Here is a 13,203-nt window from a genome sequence, read left to right on the forward strand (position 1 = left end):
TAACTTCTCTCACTCTGAATGAAATCCAAACATGAATTTAGTGTTTAGTTTGGTTGTTGAGATTAATTGAATGTTGGTGATTTTGTCATGTACAGTGTTCACTCAAATCCGCAAGTGTACCGATATCATTGTAGAAATACAAGATCGTATCCTCGGGGACTTCATTGTCAATTACTGATTTTCACTATTTTGTGACTATCTAAACTAATCGTACTAAAAAGCATGATTTTTAAGTATCAATAACAAATACGCTAACTAGCGAATCCACTCAATTAAAAGAATCTAGGATTGAACTTTGGTTTCAACTCTGGTTTCAATCAACAAATTAATCAATTGTTATCGAATCTCTCAATGCATTAAGAACGCCTAACCTATGATAACTATTAGTCTCTTTCGATGACTAAAAGTCATGCCTAATTCAACCTAACAACCTATTTTTATGGTGTTGAATTAAATTAAACCCATTAAGTTCATGTTAATCCTTCATGTTTTCAGGAATAATTAACCTACTTTCATGATTAATTAATTCCTATTCAATTACTATTTTTCGGCGTCAATCTAACCTTTCAGTTCAAATCAACATCCTAAAAATATTAAATAAGTAGCTAATTGAATTAACCCAAGGAAATTATATATTAGTAATTAAATAATGCAAATCAAAATATCAATGATAATAACAAAATCAATTCATTGATTCACAACCATGGTCGAACCTAATTAAATCCTAGATAAAACAATTACTCACACATAATTGAAATAGAAGACATGACAATGATGTGTAAAATCATAATAGTAAACTAGAAAATAAGATAAATTAGAAAACAAAACCATAATATCGAAGTCGAGATGTTACACACAATTTTCCACAACGAACACTTTGCCAAATTAAAATAATTCTAATCTAAAAGTTCTTAGAGAGATGGGGAGAAGAAGAAGAAGAGAAAAAAAAAAAAGATCTCTAGCCTCTGGTCATCCAGATGCCTCAGGGCGTTTTCTTTTAAGTTATGAAAAAGATGTGTTAACAGATAACTTCAAATGTTACTTCAGATCGCGTAATAACTGAATACCGATATCTAACACGACTGTAAGATCAACACGACCAGGTCGTGTTTAACTCTATTTCTCTCTGCTCTTTCTGGGCTTTTCTGTATTCAACACTCCTGTGTTATTGGACACTAGGGAACCATGTAGCCTCTTTCCATGCATTCCTTGACTCCTTCTTGACTCCGAATCCGCGCTAAGCTCTAGTAATTCTAACACAATATATAAATAGAACAGTAAAACAAGAACTAGGGAGCTTAACATGACCAAAATGCAAGGAAATACATCAAATAACAATGAATCCGTAGGTGAAACATAGTCAAAATATAGAGAACATTCGTGTTTATCAACTCCCCCATGCTTGAACTATTGCTTGTCCTCAAGCAAAACAAATGGAAACACACACATGAGTTAACATGACCAAAATGCAAGGAAATACATCAAATAACAATGAATCCGTAGGTGAAACATAGTCAAAATATAGAGAATATTCGTGTTTATCAACTCCCCCATGCTTGAACTATTGCTTGTCCTCAAGCAAAACAAATGGAAACACACACACATGAAGGCACAGATTCAAAGAAATGATAACGGAAATAGAAAATAAGTACAAGGGTATCCACTATTCTCAAGTTCACATGCAATATCGTTCCACTCAGACCAATGTCAAAATAGAAATCTTGTCTCAAGTTCAAAGTTGAAGAAAATGCATCTGTAGGAGTTCTTGTACGTTAGTGCAAGCAACTCAACTCGTAAACGTTGGAAAATGGTATGGCAAAGTTATATATATATTTTTAGTTGATTGCCCAAAACTCCTCGTGGCAGACACATATCACATCACAATAGGTCATACTCTTCCTACTTAAGGTCTCAAAGAAGCACTCGTTTTCCTTGCGTTTTATTTATTTTTTTCATTTTTTATGAAGATTCGTCATAATTAACACCTATTGACGTGACAACCATACTTCTGAGGGTGCAGTGCCAGGTACTCAATGCAACAGACTTTAGGACCCTTTTTTTTACAAGGCAGAGTGTGTCTCCAGTAACCAAAAAGTAGTCTAAGTCACCAAAGGAGCCTATATACTAATTAGATGGATTAAGCCAAAAGCCATGCTTATTTATTCCAATGTCTAGAGTCAAATATCGGCAAAGTGGAACTCGAACAGATGACATCCTAATCAACTGAACATGAAACAGAGATTTTTTTTAACAATGGGGCATGTGAAATAAATGATGTACATGTCAAAAGGGTTTACAAATAGTGGTACTCCTTTTCTTTTTCTTCTCTCTCTCTCTCTCTCTCTCTCTCTCTCTCTCTCTCTCTCTCTCTCTCTCTCTCTCTAAATTGGAAAATTAATAAAAAAAACATAGAAAACAAGCACTTAAAAATACGCAGAAAAACATACCAAAGCATACATAAAGACATGAAACATCATCCAACAGACCCGCTCCCCCATGCTTGAATTGCACATTATCCGCAATGTGTAAATAACTGAAAAGAGGAAGAAAAAAGGGACTCACTTCCTATTATGGTGATGGTGGAGATGGATAACCATGAAGTAAGGACCATTGGTGCATATGTTGCATCAAATCATTCATTGTTCCAAGTGTATTTCCAAAATTGTCCAAGCAGGGTGGCCATGATGAGAACAGATCTAGAAGTTTTAGATATTGAATGGAAGAATGTAGGCTGTGAAGGTTGGTGTTGCTCTAGGTGGAACGGTAAGGGTGGTGGTTGTTTGGATTGTGAAGGATGGTGGTGGTGAGGCGTGGGACATGAGGATAAGGGAGGTGGTGGTGGTTGTTGTGGGGAGTAGAAGGGAGATGGTGACAATAGTTTGGCGTTAGGTCGAAAGAAGATGAAAGGAGGGGGGGGAGGGGGGTGAGTCTGAATGAAAAGAAAGGGGGGGTGCCTTGGGTGTTTTCAAAATTGGTCCCCGTGGGTGTGGTAGACGCCAGCAACTGGTAGACCAATTGTGTGGTGGGGTCTAGAATTGTTGAGCTTTCTGGTGTCCAGCATATTAGGGGTGTGGTGGACACCACCCCAGGATGTGGTGGACACCACCCCAGGATGTGGTGGACTCTGGAAATAAAGTAAAGACTATCACTCGACAGCTACACGGCTGTGTTGGTGGACACAACCTAGCCGTGTAAATTGTTTATTCAACATTTTTTCTTAGTCATCTTCTTCTTTTTTTTTTATCCTTGAACTCTTTTCTACCAATCTCATTTTCCATTTGCGCATCAATTCACGTCAACCTAATTAGAAAACTAATTAAAATCAAACACTAGAATGAAAAATAAAGTGAAAGAAAAGCTTGGGTTGCCTCCCAAGAAGCACTCGTTTTTTATCATGAGCTCGACCCTTCGATGCTCACGATGATGATGGATTGGGGAGGGTATAAGTAACCAACTTCTCGATCAGAGTACCCATGAAATAATGCTTTAACTGCAGCTCATTAACCTTGAAGGTTCCCGTGGTCTCACTTCATACTTCAACAGCTCCAAATGGGTACCTTATGCACTTGGAATGGCCCTAACCACCTCGAATGAAGTATGCCCAGAAAAAGCTTGAGTCGAGAATTAAATAGAAGTACTAAGTCTCCTTCTGTAAACTCTTTACGGAGGATATGTTGATCATGTCACTTCTTTGTTCTTTTTTTATAAATCTTGGCATTCTCATACACATCCAACCTCAATTCATCAAGTTCATTGAGTTGGAGCTTTCTCCATTCTCTTGCTTCTTTCAAATCCAAATGAATGCTCTTGATAGCCCAATTTGCCTTTTGTTCTACCTTAGGTGTAGTTTTTCCTTCACAAACCTGTTCTGGACTTTTTCTGCTACTTTTTAACATGGCTGTGTCCACGGACATAACTTGGTCATTCAACCCCTTTGCAATTTCGGCCACTACATCAGGTTCTTTGCTGTAGGTGGTTTTGGTGTAGGTGGGGCTTTCATCAAGCATTAATTTCGGCCACTACATCAGGTTCTTTGCTGTAGGTGGTTTTGGTGTAGGTGGGGCTTTCATCAAGCATTGTAACATAGGAAGTTATTTCCTGCTTTGCTGTAGGTGGTTTTGGTGTAGGTGGGGCTTTCATCAAGCATTGTAACATAGGAAGTTATTTCCTAATCATCAGCAACCGGTGCCCTATTCTCTACTAAGCATTTCTCAAGTGGACCACTTGAGATAAATCTAGTAAAGTCTTCACCATGTCAACCGTATCAATCCTGCAACGAGTATCATCAATTAGTAGAAATGTCCTAGCTGAAAAGAAGTCAAAATTCACCTTTTCACTCTCTATATTGAGAGAGAGGTTTTCATTCTTCACATCAATTATCACGCCAGCAATAATAAGGAAAGGTCTTCCCAATATAATAGGGATCTTCAAGAATAACAAAATGGACTGGAATATAGAATTTACCAACCTCGATAGGTACATCTTCTAATATACCTACCGGACGTTTAACTGATTGATCTACTAATTAGAGGCAGATAGTGGTGGGCTTCAAGTCTCTCATCTGCAGCTCGTTACATATAGACAATGGCATAAGACTAACACTAGCACCAAGATCACATAGAGCACGATTAATTGATATATCACCAACTGTACAAGGAATAGAAAATGAGCTAGGATCTTTAAGCTTAGGTGGTAACTTAATCTGAATTATGTCACTACACTCCTGAGTTAAGGCTACAGTTTCATACTCTTCTAATCATCTCTTGTTTGACAGAATCTCTTTTAAGAATTTGGTATAGGAGGGCATTTGGGAAATGGCTTCAACAAATGGGATGTTAATATGCAATTTTTTTAATATTTCTATGAATTTCCCAAACTGCTTTTCTAACTTAACTTTAACTTGGATTTGAGGGAAGGGTAGTGGAGGCTTGTAAGGTGATACGTGTGTATCTTCTCTTCGGAACTTAGTGATGCTCATGGGAGCTTGAGGATAGATGATTCTCGTACTAGCATGAGAATAGGGGTGTCAAACAGTATAAGGGAACACAGGAGAAAGCGTGGAACGAGACGACGAGCAGAAGAATCAAAGTACCCAGTTTTTAGCCTGTGAGTCGACTCATGATTGTTATGAGTCAACTCATCAGGTTGAGTCGACCCATGACTGTCATGAGTCGACTCATCGCTGGTTGTTGAGATTTCTCTAGTTTCTGTCGAGTCGACTCATCACAGTCATGAGTCAACTCATCGAGGGTTTCCTGGTTCGTTTGGGATTCTGTTCACACGAATTCCTGTTGGTTTTGGGTCTGGTTATTTACCAAACTACCATCCATATTTGTACACCTATATAAGGGATTGTTTTAGGGTTTCTAAATATCTTTTAGATCAGAGAGTTAAATCAAGAGAGATTAACTTGTAATTGAGATTTGGAGAGCTTGTTCTTCAATTCTAGAGTGAGATTGTGAGAGATTGTAAATTGCATACTCATAATCTAGAGAAGGTATTTTCCTTCGCCCAAAATCTGAGTTATTCTTGTATTCTTATTATTTTCTCCTCAAACCACCTTTGATAATTCTGCGATCAAAGGTGCTCGCACGGCAACTCGTATCAAGTTGGTATCAGAGCGATCAGATCCTACGAAGGGGGCATCCTATGCATGGTCCTGACTCGATCGCAATACAAGAGGCTTGGCGAGATCCTTACTTCCTTAGAAGGAGCCTAAGAGTTAAGGAAGGAGAATATGTCTGAAACAGATAACTCAACAAGACTTGATGCCATGGAGAAGCAGATCGAGACGATCGGTTCGACGCTCAGTCAGCTCGTGGGTCTCATTAACAAAGGGGACAAAAGAGAGGAATCTTCTTCGAAGGGTAAGAAGAAAATCATCGAGTCCGATGAAGAGAGCGAGAAGTCTGATTCGGACGGGGGAACCGAGGTTGTTAGGGCTGCTGGACATCAAGGGGGTAAAAATAATTACTAAATTTTGAAGATAGATTTCAAGGTGGAGATTCCTGTCTATGATGGGAGTGTCAATGTAGAGAAGCTCGATGATTGGATTGAGCGTATGGAGATGTACTTCACCCTCTACGGATATTCATCCAAGGAGAAGATTGTGTTCGCGACATTGAAGCTTTCAGGACACGCGTTGACGTGGTGAAAATCCTATTGCAAACAGGAAAAGAAGGCAGCGTCGTGGAACAAATTCAATGAGCTACTCAGGAAACAGTTCTATCCGGTGGGGTTCCTTGAGGAGCGTTGGTACAAATGGTACAGCTTGCGCCAAAGGTTCAATCAGACCGTTCAAGAGTACACGACGGAGTTCCAGCAGCAGGCGATGGTTCTAAACATCGCAACGGACGAGTACTCCATCTTCATGAAGTACATGGCGGGACTGAATGATTACATCCGTAAGGAGATGAAGCTGTTCACGGTCGAGACGATTGCAGAAGCGAGCGTGAAGGCAATAGCCATTGAGGGCAAACAGAAGAAGGGCAACGAAACGAAGGGGGATTCCAAACAATCGGGAAACAAGTCGAGTAGCTCTCAACATAAGGAAGAGAAGAAGAAGGGTGATTCAGGAAAGGTAGGATTGACATGCAATCACTGCAAGCAGACAGGGCACATGGCTGATCGTTGATGGGATAAGTACCCTCATCTAAAGCCGAAAGGGTTGAAGAAGAAGGAGGAGAAAAAGGCGTACGTGATAGCACAGGGTCCGAAAGAGGTTCCCGGGATGACAGAGCCCAACAACAGCCTCAACCTTATGGCAGGGAAACAGGCCACAAAAGAAGACAACGACCCGAGAGAGCAACTCTTTGTTCTGAAGTTGCAGGTCAAGACTAGCTTGGTGGATGCCATTGTAGACACAGGAAGTCAGAAGAACCTGATATCTGAAGCGTTGGTACAAAAGCTGGGATTGAAGACGGTGAGGTATCCGAAGCCCTATCCATTAGGGTGGATTCAGAAGGAAGCGGGATTGAGTGTGATGAACCAGTGTATGTTCCGATTTGCACTCCATGAGTCGTATATTGATGAGGTCACATGCAACGTGGTTCCATTAGATGTTTGCCAGGTTATTTTGGGCAATCCTTACTTGTGGGATAGACACGCGGTATATGATCGGCGGGCCCAAAAGTATACGTTCACCAAAAATGGCGCGCAATTTATTTTTCGTTCGGCATCTCTTCCGCAAGAGACAAGTTTGGTGATGGTGACTCAGGCTAAGAGGTTGGTGAATACGGGCAGGAGGTTCGTGTTATTGTTCATTCGGCCTTATAAAGAATAGCTGAGTAGGATATGCTTGTCCACATTGAGCAAGCTTCAGGAGAGAGATCTTGACAATTTGAAGGCCAAGTATGCGGACTTGTTTCGGAAATCATGGGACTACCACCACGGCGAGGTGTAGAGCACGAGATTATGTTGACTGGTGAGAGTTCCTTGCCAAACATAGGCCTATACCGCACATCAATACAGGAGTCCGAAGAGATCAAGAAGCAAGTTCAGGAGCTCTTGGAGACGGGAGTAATAGTGCCGAGTTATTCACCTTGCGGGTCGCCGGTGTTATTGGTGCCCAAAAAGGATGGAGGTTGGCGCATATGCGTGGATTACCGGGCGCTCAACAAGATAACAATCAAGAATCGTTACCCACTACCACGGATCGATGATCTTATGGACCAGTTAGAGGGAGCGAGGTTCTTCACGAAGTTGGATCTGAAGTCTGGCTATCATCAGGTAAGGATTCGGGAGGAAGACACTTGGAAGACGGCGTTCAAGACCAAACAGGGCCTGTTCGAGTGGTTGGTGATGCCGTTTGGATTATGCAATGCTCCGACGACTTTTATGAGGCTCATGAATGATTTGTTGCAACCTTTCATAGAGGATTTTGTGATTGTGTACCTTAATGATATTTTGGTGTACAGCAGGACCTGGGAGGAGCATCTTGTTCATGTACAAAAAGTGTTTAGAGTATTGCAGGATGGACAGCTGAAGCTCAACGGGAAGAAGTGCGAGTTTGGGAAGGACGAGTTGGTGTATCTCGGCTTTATCATGGGGAAGGGCAAGAGGAGGATAGATCCGGGTAAGGTGGCGGTGATCACAAAGTGGCCGACGTCGAAGACAGTGACTGAAGTGAGAAGCTTCATGGGGGCTTTCCAGTATTTGCGCAAGTTCATTCGACATTTTTCGACTTATGCGGCACCGTTACATGGCCTCACAAAGGCTAAGGTTCAGTTCGAGTGGGGAAGGATGCATGAGGAGGCTTTTCAGTTGCTAAAGAGAAAGATCTCGGAGGCACCAGTATTGGCGTTGCCGAATTTGCAGCGGACTTTCGAGGTGAAGACCGACGCATCTAGTTATGTGATGGGCGCGGTGTTGATTCAGGATGGGAAGCCGGTGGAATATCATTCTGAGTTGTTTTCGGGTGCTATTGCGAACTACCCGACCTATAACAAGGAGTTCTATGCATTGTATCAAGCAATCAAACATTGGAGGGTGTACTTGTTGGGGAAGGAGTGGTTGTGCACTCGGATCACAAGCCGTTGGAGTTCTTACATGCCCAGACAAAGCTACAGCAGGCACGGCACATGGTTGGAGTTCTTACATGCCCAGACAAAGCTACAGCAGGCACGGCACATGAAGTGGATGTCGTATTTGATGGCTTTCAACATCATTATTAGGTACAAGAAGGGGGTGACAAACAAGTTGGCCGATATGTTACCTTAGTGAGAAGGTAGCTTGATTGCATCATCCGATACTCCATTCATCTTCAGGGTGTCATAATACTCTAAAAAGATTGAGATATAGAGATTTGGATCTTCGGTAGGAGTACCACCAAACTGGTTTTGCTGAACCATGGAAAGGAGTGAAGGTTTGAGTTCAAAATTATTGGCAGCAACATTAGGCTTCATAATACTAGACTGGGATCTATAGGCGGTTAGTGACGCAAACTCCTTCAAGGCTTGGTCTTGATTGCCTTGTTTTTCTTGGTCTCCATGGTGTTTCTGCTTTTCAAACTGTCCTTTGTTTCTCGTACCCTCTTCCTAATATGACGCAAGGTCCTTTCAATCTCAGGATCACACTCGATTGGTTCTCCAAGTCATAAGGATCTAGGCATACAAGGGTGCATGCACAAGAAAACAAAGGAACAAGTCAAACGTAAAAATAAAAATAAAACAAATGAAAGAAAAAGTCTACTCTAGTCAAACAATGAAAAAGTCAATATTAACAATGCTGAAGTCCTCGACAATGGCGCCAAAAACTTGTTCACTCAAATCCGCAAGTGTACGGATGTCGTTGTAGCAATACAAGGTCATATCCTCAGGGACTTTGTTGTCAATTACCGATTTTCACTATTTCGTGACTATCCAAACCAATCTACTAAAAAGTATGATTTTTAACTATCAATAATAAACCCTGCTAACTAGCGAATCCACTCAATTAAAAGAATCTAGGATTGAACTTCGGTTTCAACTCTGGTTTGAATCAACAAATTAATCAATTCTTATCAAATCTCTTAATGCACTAAGAACGACTAACCTATGATAACTATTAGTCTCTTTCGATGACTAACAGTCATGCCTAATTCAGCCTAACAACCTATTTTTATGGTGTTGAACTAAATTAAACTAATTAAGTTCATGTTAATCCTTCATGTTCTTAAGAATGAATAACCTACTTTCATGATCAATTAATTTCTGTTCAATTACTATTTTTCGGCATCAATCTAACCTTTCAGTTTAAATTAACATCCTAAAATGATTAAATTAGTAGCTAATTGAATTAACCCAAGGTAATCATATATTAGTAATTAAATAATGTAAATCGAAATATTAATGATAACAACAAAATTAATTTATTGATTCACAACCATGGCCGGACTTAATTCAATCCTACATAAAACAATTACTCACACATAATTGAAATAGAAGACATGACAATGATGTATAATCATAGTAGAAAATTAGAAAATAAGATGAATTAGAAAACAAAACCGTAATATCGAAGTCGAGATGTTACACACAATTTTCTATGTTGGCAAATCAAAATAACCCTAATCTAAAAGTTCTTAGAGAGATGGGGAGAAGAAGAAGAAGAGAAAAAAAATGAGATCTCCAGCCTCTGCTGTCGTCCAGATGCCTCAGGGCGTCTTCTTTTAAGTTCTGAAAAAATCTTGCTTCAGATCGTGTAATAACTTAATACCGATATCTGACACGCCTGTATAGATCAACACGACCATGCCGTGTTTAACTCTATTTCGCTCAACTCTTTCTGGGCTTTTTTGTATTCAACACTCCAGTGTTATTGGACACTGGGGAACCCTGCAGCCTCTTTCCATGCATTTCTTGACTCCTTCTTAACTTCAAATCAGTGTTAAGCTCTAGTAATTCCTACAAAATATATAAATAGAGCAGTAAACAAGAACTAGGAAGCTTAACATAGCCAAAATGTAAGGAAATACATCAAATAACAACGAACCCGTAGGTGAAACATAGTAAAAATATAGAGAATATTCGTGTTTATCATACAGTAAAGTTAATATTTAACTGGAGAGGTTTCATATGAATGGGCATGATATATAGCGTGTAATCTTTTATTAGGGTATACACTAAAGCAAAACAAAACATCCTTAAAACTCACGAGAGGATGCCACATCAGATTCCTCCTTCACAAAATATTTTGACACGTGTCCTCCTCTTTGAACCATCCATCTAATAATTAAGATCCTCCACTATATGATTTTTATTCTAGTTTATTTTGATATTATTTTTAGATGACAACTAACGCTCTAAGGAAAAGATGTGCTCGACTTTTTCCATGTCAAAACCCTCTCTACTTGAATATAGCACGTTAATGTTAGGGATTCGAAACAATCAAATCGAACCCTCGCCCTTCCGGACCTTGTGTTAAAAGTAGGAAAGTAAGAAAATTCACCACAAATAAAGATCAAAACTTGTAGAAACAATAAAGGAGACGAACACACAGATTTAACGAGGTTTGGCAACGTGCCTACGTCCTCGGGAGCCACACCACACAATTCTTTTATTAATTAAAGAAGAAATACAAGCTCTCAAACTAGGGTTTTATCTCTCTGAGATTCTCTCTCTTTTGCTGTCGTCAAAAGCTCTCTTTTTCGTGTCTTTAAACCCTAAAACGTTTAGGTATATATATACAGAATCCCAAAAGATACGGAACTGAAAACAGATTAGGAAACTGTCAAACTGCGTCGTGGTCGACCGTGGCGGTCGATCGTACAGGTATCAAGGTCGACCGTACACCAATCGTGGTCGACCGTATCAAAAACCCGAGACCAAAAATCCTACAAGGTTGACGCGGTCGACCGCAGCAGACTCACGGTCCGCCGTGGATCTATCTGTTAGTTTTTTCTTCATCGTTTTGATTCCAGCTTGGCTTCAAACTTTGGGTCTACACTTTAGACTAATAATCTCCCACTTGGAGAACAAAGTCTCATCAACGAGCTCATCCGAACTCTCCCCTTGTTCGCATGTATCTTCTCCCCCCACCGAAAAAATCATTTCATCAATCAACAATAACCCGGCGATCGCGCCGATCTTGGTAGTGTGGCTCCACCTTCGTCTTCTACTCGTGAAGGCTAATTAAAGTTGAGCACAACTTTAGTTTCTCAATGGTGACTGCCTTCGTCAACATGTCCGCCGGATTGACTCTCCAAAATCTTTATTAAATGCAACTTTCCGTCTTCAACTAGCGAGCATATAAAATGGTATTTTACGTCGATGTGCTTCATTCTGGCATGATATACTGGATTCTTGGTAAGATGTATAGCGTTCTGGCTATAACAATAAAGAACTCCTCTCCCTTGCTTCAGATCCAATTCTTCCAAGCACCCGTTCAACCAGATCATCTCCTTGCTTGCTTCAGTCACTGCTTCAGATCCAATTCTTCCAAGCACCCGTTCAACCAGATCATCTCCTTGCTTGCTTCAGTCACCGCGACATACTCAGCCTCGCACCCGTTCAACCAGATCATCTCCTTGCTTGCTTCAGTCACCGCGACATACTCAGCCTCGGTTGTAGAAAAAGTCATAATCTTTTGCAGACGTGAGACCCAGCTCACTGCTATCAACGCTAAGATATAAATATATCCCGTGGTGCTTCGCCTCGTATCATGATCACCGGTGAAGTCCGCATCCATGTATCCCTGTAGTACCAACTCCTTCCTCCTGAAATATAGTGGTTTATTCGTTGTCCCTCTCAAGTACCGCATTATCCACTTTACGGCCTCCCAATGCTGCTTCCCTGGATTGCTTGTAAATCTGCTCACAACTCCCACTGCATGGGCGATGTCCGGCCTCGTGCAAACCATCATGTACATGAGACTCCCAATGGCCGAAGAATATGGCATCCTGCTCATATGCTCTCTAATTGCATCTGTCTTAGGCGATTGCTCCTCAGATAGCTTTAACTGACTTCCAAGGAGTGTGCTAACAACTTTAGCATTCTTCATGTTGAACCTCTGAAGTACTTTCTCAATGTATTAAGCTTGGCTCAATCTCAATGTCCCTTCATCTTCATCCCTACTGATTCGTATCCCTAGAATCTACTTCACTATACCCACATCCTTCATTACAAATTACTTTGCTAGCTGCTTCTTCAAACTGTTTATCTCCTCCAAACACGGTCCTGCTACCAATATGTTATCAACATACAATAACAAAATAATAAAGCTGGACTCGAACCTTTTGAAATAACAGCAATGATCCGAATTACATCTTCTGTAACCATTGTTCTGCATGAAGTTATCAAACTTCTTATACCATTGTCTCGGAGCCTGTTTCAAACCATATAAGCTCTTCTTAAGCTTGCACACCATCTCTTCCTTTCCTTCTTTAATAAAGCCAACATATTGCTTCATATAGATTTCTTCATCTAAGTCACTATGAACAAAGGTAGTCTTCATATCTAACTGCTCAATAAAGAGGTCTTCTGTAGCCACCAAACTCAACACTACTCTGATGGTTGTGAGTTTCACAACAAGGGAAAATATCTCCATGGACCATGTAGTCCACTTCTTCCTGCTGTTAAAACCCCTTCACTACTAATCTGGCCTTGAATATCTTGCTTCTATCACTCTCCTGCTTGACCCGGTAGACCCATTTGTTATGTAAGGCCTTCTTCTGTGCAGGTAGTTTGGCCAACTTGCATATCTCATTAGTGAGTAAGGAATCCATCT

Source organism: Asparagus officinalis, chromosome 4 (assembly GCF_001876935.1).
Source record: "Asparagus officinalis chromosome 4, Aspof.V1, whole genome shotgun sequence".
Classification (NCBI taxonomy): Eukaryota; Viridiplantae; Streptophyta; class Magnoliopsida; order Asparagales; family Asparagaceae; genus Asparagus; species Asparagus officinalis.